Raw genomic sequence first — 6,741 nt, forward strand, 5'->3', positions numbered from 1 at the left:
GCCTCTTAGGTACCTCAAGATCCACTTCACTGCTTCCCAATGTTCCTTTCCAGGATTACTCATGTATCTGCTAACAACTCCCACTGCATGGGCAATATCTGTTCTGGTGTAAACCATAACATACATAAGTGAACCAATAGCTGAAGCATAAAGAACCTTACTCATGTGATCTCGTTCCTCCTCTGACTTGGGTGACTGATTCTTGCTGAGTTTCAAGGGACTTCCCAAGGGTGTGCCAACTGGTTTGGCCTTATCCATGTTGAACATACTGAGTACCTTTTTCACATACTCAGCCTGAGAGAGTCTCAACATGCCTCTGAATCTATCTCTGACAATTCTCATACCAAGGATAATTTTTTCAGATCCCAAATCTTTCATTATAAAGTGCTCTGACATCTGTTTCTTCAGATTATTGATCTCCTCAATACTAGCACCTGCAAAAAGCATATCATCTACATACAACAATAGGATGATATAGAAATTGTCAAAATATCTGACGTAGTAACAGTGATCTGCCTGACATCTATTGTACCCTGCAATGTGCATGAAATTATCAAAATTTCTTGTACCATTGTCCAGGAGCTTTCTTCAAGTCATATAAGCTCTTCTTCAATCTGCAAACTGACTCTTCCGTTCGCTCTACCACGAATCCTTCAGGTTGGTGCATGTAGATCTCTTCAGATGTCTTCTTCAAGATTCCCATGAAGAAAGGCTGTCTTCACATCTAACTCCTCAAGGAAGAGATCTTTGTCAAGATTGTATATTTTCTTGTCAAATCTGTCATGATGGTTGTAAGCTTCACGACAAGAGAGAAAATCTTGGAATAATCAATACTGTGTTTCTACTGAAAACCTTTTACAACAAGTCTAGCCTTGTAATTCTTACTGTCATCATGCTCAGTCTTCACCCGGTACACCCACTTATTGTGTAATGTATTCTTCCCAGTTGGAAGATCTGCTAACTCCCAAGTCTGATTTTCAAGCGGAGAATCCATCTCCTCCTTCATGGCTAGCTCCCAATTGCTTGAATTTTCAACTTGTAATATTTCTTCATAACTCTGAGGTTCTTCACCATCTATCAACATAATGTAGTTCAAAGTTGGAGAATAACGTTGTGGAGAACGTCTAGCCTTTTTTGACCTGCGAACTACAACTGTAGGGGTTGACTGCTCTGAAATTGATTATGGAACAATAAGAGTGGATGCCCCGGATCCACTCTCCTCATCACCCTCCCCTCTGTCTTGCACAACTCTCCTCATCACCTGCATCTCTGTCTTGCACTGTAACCTCTAATAAATCATCAAATCTTATAAACTCGGATTTCTTCAGTGGTGTTTCAGAAACTGTACTGGACCTGTCCTTGTACATAACATTCTCATTGAAAAGCACATTTTTCATTGACAATCACGTTCCTGCTCCTTATGTTCCTCCAACCCTGATCATCCCAAAAACGATACCCATATGACTTGTCTCCATATTCAATGAAGTAACACTTCTTTGACTTAGCCTCAAGTTTACTTCGAGCAACAGGATTAATGAGGATACAATAAAGACAACCAAAAGTCTTAAGGTGAGAAAATTTGACTTCTTTCCCACTCCAGACTTCTTCAGGTAATTCACAGTTTAATGGAACAGATGACCCCCTATTGATCAAATAAACTGCAGTACTGACAGCTTATGCCCAGAAAGTAGGTGGTAGTCCGGTATTTAATCTCACACTTATAACTCGCTCATTAATAGTCATATTTATGCGCTCTGCAACTCTATTTTGTTGTGGTTTCCCTGGAGTGGTCTTCTTCATTCTAATTCCCTGAGCTGCACAGTACTCCTTGAACCCACCATCAATGTACTCACCACCATTATCAGACCTCAGACATTTCAACTTTAAGCATGTCATTGTCTCAATCATGACCTTCCAAGTCTTGAACACACTGAATACACCAGATTTATACTTCAAGAAATAAACCTATACCTTTCTGCTATGATCATCAATAAATGTGATGTAGTAACGAGAGACTCCAATATACGCCACTCGAGAAGGTCCCCACACACCTGTGTGTACAAGATCCAGCTTTCCTGACTTTGGTGTCATGTCACCTTTCAAGGAACTGACATTCCTCCGCTTCCCCATAATGCAACTCTCATAGATGTCGAGATCAACTGACTTCAGTTCTGGTAGCTTACCTTATGACTGAAGTTCTTTCATACCTCTCTGACTCATGTGGCCAAGTCTGCAATGCCACAACTCAGCTATGCTCTCTGTAACAGCAGTATCAACATTGTTAATTAAACATGTAGGCATATACAACGTACCTATTTTCTTACCCTGAGCCAGTACCAGTGCTCGTTTAGTAACCTTCCAGGTGTTATCTGAGAACACTACTGAATTTCCACACTCATCAAGCTGCCCAACAGAAATAAGATTCTTCTTCAGTTCAGGAATGTGTCTGTCCTTTTGCAGTGTTATTTATTCTTTTTTGGAAGATCAATGTCAATATCTCTCATTCCTCCCACGTTCAGTTTCTCTCCATCTGCCAGATATACTTTCCTAAAATCACCTACAACATAATTCTGCATCAATTTCCGGATGGCAAGTTGTATGGAAACAAGCCTCTGAATCCAACATACAATCATCAACAAGACTATGAACTGCCAGCAACAGTGCATCATGTGATTCTTCAGTTACCACATTCGCACTTTCCTTATTCTTCTTCTTAGGATTCATCCAGTTTCTCCTTATGTGGTCAGTTTTGCCAAAATTCCAACAAGTTACTTGTTTACTAGGCCTTGACTTGCTCCTGCTTCTGTTCTTTGATTTTGTTCTTCCCCTGTTTGAGTTCCTGTCATGAGATCTCCCTCTGGAATCAACATTTAATGCTGAACTTAAACCTGAGATTTCACCAAAATCTTTCCTGCGCACCTCCTCAGCCAAAATCAAATCATTATCTTCATATTTCAATTTTATTTTACCTGCAGAATTATTGACAGTCATCCTCATAGCTTCCCAGCTATTTGACATCGAAGTCAATAAGATCAGTGCACGTATCTCAACATCAAATTAAATTTCCATAGAAGATAAATGATTTGTGATAGTATTAAAATCATTCAGGTGTTGTACAATAGATGTATCTTTCGCCATCTTCAAATTGAATAACTTCTTCATCAGATATACCTTGTTACTTGTCGATGGCTTTTCATACATCCTTGACAGGCCTGCCATCTTCAGGCGTCCTCTCCTTGACAACGTTGTGTGCAACAGACCTCGATAGGGTCAATCGAATAGCCCTTAGAACCTGTCGATCTAACAGATTCTATTCTGCTTCATCCATTCTTTCAGGTTTCTTCCCCAATAGCGGAAGATGAAGTTTCTTCCCATAGAGATAGTCCTCTATTTGCATCATCCAATAATCAAAATCTATGTCATCGAACTTCTCGATCCCTGAAACTTTCACTTCATTTGTAGTCATTATCTCTGATACCAGTTGTTGTGTTATATATGAAATTTAAAACGATTGACTTTGACGAAGCGAAAAATGGAATGAGAAAATTCATACTAGAAAAGAACACACAGATTTACGTGATTAGGCAAATTGCCTAAATTCACGGAGTTGCAGAAAATTTTATTAATTGAGGATTTACACCGTTTGATCACGTCGATAATTACAGGAGAAAGTCTATCCTTTCCTCGCTCTCCTTCTCTCTCTCCTTCTCTCTACCCGAGAATCACAAGAGAAAACACCCAAAAATAATAAAGAGAGAAGCCTTGCACCTTTTTTCCATAAGCCAGGAAGAAGCAAACCGACTGTAGCTTCTTTCTCTTCACCAATTTCATGATCAAAATCACCAAAAAACAAAGGAGCAAAGTCTTGCAATTTCTTCTCATATCTCTTCTTCACGTGAGAGGAAGTGTCGAAGTAGTTCAAAGGGAGCCTCTGACTTGCTATGCGAAGCCTCCCTCTTATTTCCGCAAGAACGCCTAAATCGTCCGCAAGGAAGAAGAAGAAAAACCACAGCTGTTCGCCTCTAAAGAAAAAAAAAATTCGCAAAAAAAAAACCTCTGCCCGTGAAAAGAAGCAAAACAGCAAAAAAGGAGGAAATAAAAATGCTTCTTCTACACTTTAATGGTGGCGGGACCCAACATTCTTCCTCTCAAAGCAAAAAGCGGGAACAGTTTAGCAAAATTAGAAGAGGCGGGACCGGCTTGCAAGAGAAGTGGGATTAACAGCTTTTTAACATTGAAAATGCTAGATTAATTAGTGGATCGGGCTCCACTATTTTCTAACAATAAGGACTCAGAAACGTATAGGCCGGCGCATAGGCGCCACCTTGTGAGCGCTTAGGCGTTATTTAAGCGCTCGGTTTGTTGTTTCGATCCTGAGAGCTTGGTGCTTAGGCACCAAGTTTGGGCGCCTAAGCCTCTAATGCAGTTAGTATATGGGATTTTGGTTTTTAAGCTGATTTCAAGCATGGTAAGGGAGAGCTTGTCGTTTCTTTTTCTAAATTCATTGACTAGCATCCCGATGACAAGTGTCGAAGAGGTGGATTTTGGTGATTAGACTTGATTTTTACGTCGAATCATAGAGGGAAGATTGTGGATCGAGTTCAATAAGTTTTCTTTAGGTGTAGAGAGAAAACTTATGTGTTCCTGGTAAAACCTTTTAAATTTCATAGTGAATTTTTTTTTTTTGTTTTTAAGTTAGTTTTTCCCCGTTCTCAGGTTTTTCCACGTAAATTCTCATGTCTTACTCTAGTTACTTTGATTGTGTTTTTTGTTTTAATTTTTGTTCCGGTTTTTTATCGAAGTGGTGTGACCTTGTTATTCCTGTTGTGGTTTAGTTTCTAATTGATTCTAAGCCCTGGTAAAGTTGGAAATTGTTCGTTGTGTGATTCCTATCAACTTTGACCAATCCATTTTGCCGAGCCCTAGCTGTCGTCTAGCTGTCGTCGTTCCTTTGGCTGACCTTGAGGGACATTCACTGCCTGAAGGGAAAGTCAACACCTTTATCTTCATGATTTCTGTGAACACTTACAGGCACCCAATCCACCATAAATCTTTGATCACAAGATGTTATTAATTAGCTAGCATATTTAAATTATTAATTATTACTTGTTACATTGTTTTGCCGAAATGTGGTAAAGTTCGAATTTATATATCACATACACAATTTGGTGGATGTTACAAAGGATTGAGTAGGAGTTGCTTTCTGAGTTGGATCAAACCACAGAGAAATTCTTTCTTCTATGTTAACCATTTCCTTCAGCATACAAATTTGTTTGCAATGTGTATGGCTGTCCTGTCTCATTACCAAGGAATTCAAAGTCTATTTCATCACGGTTTGGCTGATCAAAACATAGCTGAATTTCATTGAAATTACACAAACATCATCTACATAAGATGATGCTGAATGCTACATTTTCTTTTTTTATAAAGAGAAACTGATCTCACTGACTTGATAGGCTAATACTGTGCCATGCTGTTCCAGCTGAATATCCTGATATCAATTTGATCTGAAAATCAATCTTCCCAAGCAAGAACTTATCGAACGAGTCTCCTTCAACATAAGTAAGATCAGTTAGCCCAGACAAAGTTTGTGACTAATAATCATATAAATGATACCTAAGATTCTTAAGGAGAAGAATTAATACCAGATTGTTGATCGAGCTTTAGGCTTCTTGAATGACCTTCAGTAGAATTGTTCACATGAATTTGAGACCATGTAACTTTGTTGAAATTGCCTGTGGAGTCTACTGAGGAGAATGAAAATCTAGTGAGATTCGTCAGAGAAAACCCAAGCAATATGAAAGTTATAAAGCTTGAGGCCATGGGGCTCGATTCGACATGGATTATAAGAATGCTGAGGCATTTCAATTTATAAGAGTGCACATAAGGCTCCATTATATTAAATTGGTTTGCATGTGAAGCAAGAATGTCTTGAAATAGCAGCAAAAGAATATTTACGTCGCATAAAAATTGAAAAGGAAGCATATCTTTCTTTTATTGAAGAAGCTCGGCTGGTGGAATTTGTGAACAACTGACAGAAATCATTTTCTCTCCATTATTATTATTATTTTTCTTAGAAGGACAATTTTAGACTTTAATGCTTTTTCAGCATTACAATTTAAAAAATTGTAAGATTTACATCCATACCACTCAAATCTTATGTATTTAAACATGGAACACCTAAACTTCAATTTTTGCATAATGCCTGCACCTATAGAAGGAAGGAAGCATTGTACTTTTTAAAAATAAAAAAAAAATGGTATATTTTTATAAAATATAGAAGATTTGGGTGGCATTAATATAAAAAGTAGACTTTACTTATAAGATATGTAAATACATAGGAATTGGTTAGTTATAAGATACGTAAATACGAAGGAATTAGGGGCGCATGAAATAGGATGAAGTTGAAAAAATATAATTTAGGAACATTACATACATACCATTCTATCCCTATCTATTTACATGTCCAACACCTACGCTTCAATTTGGCATGATACCACCCTATCTATTCATACGAAGATGTATTTCATTTTTTTTTAATTGAAATGTTGATATTTTTTATGTGATATAAAAAATTAAAATATAGGTGTTAGATTTTTGAAATACAAAGCATCGGGTGATATATATCCATACAAATTGCGAAAAATTTCTCCTACCGGTCCACACGGCCCATCGGAGATGCAGCCCATTCACAAAGGAAAATTCATCCAGAAACCATCGCAAAATCTCTAGCTGCAATTA

At 37.9% G+C, this 6,741-nt stretch overlaps 1 pseudogene; it reads right to left on the reverse strand.

Moving 5' to 3' along the window:
• Nucleotides 1-3,310: 3,310 nt before the first annotated feature.
• Nucleotides 3,311-5,823, reverse strand: LOC110019055 (annotated as a pseudogene).
• Between the last annotated feature and the right edge of the window lie 918 nt (nucleotides 5,824-6,741).

This window comes from Phalaenopsis equestris, unplaced genomic scaffold, assembly GCF_001263595.1.
Source record: "Phalaenopsis equestris unplaced genomic scaffold, ASM126359v1 Scaffold000041, whole genome shotgun sequence".
NCBI lineage: Eukaryota > Viridiplantae > Streptophyta > Magnoliopsida > Asparagales > Orchidaceae > Phalaenopsis > Phalaenopsis equestris.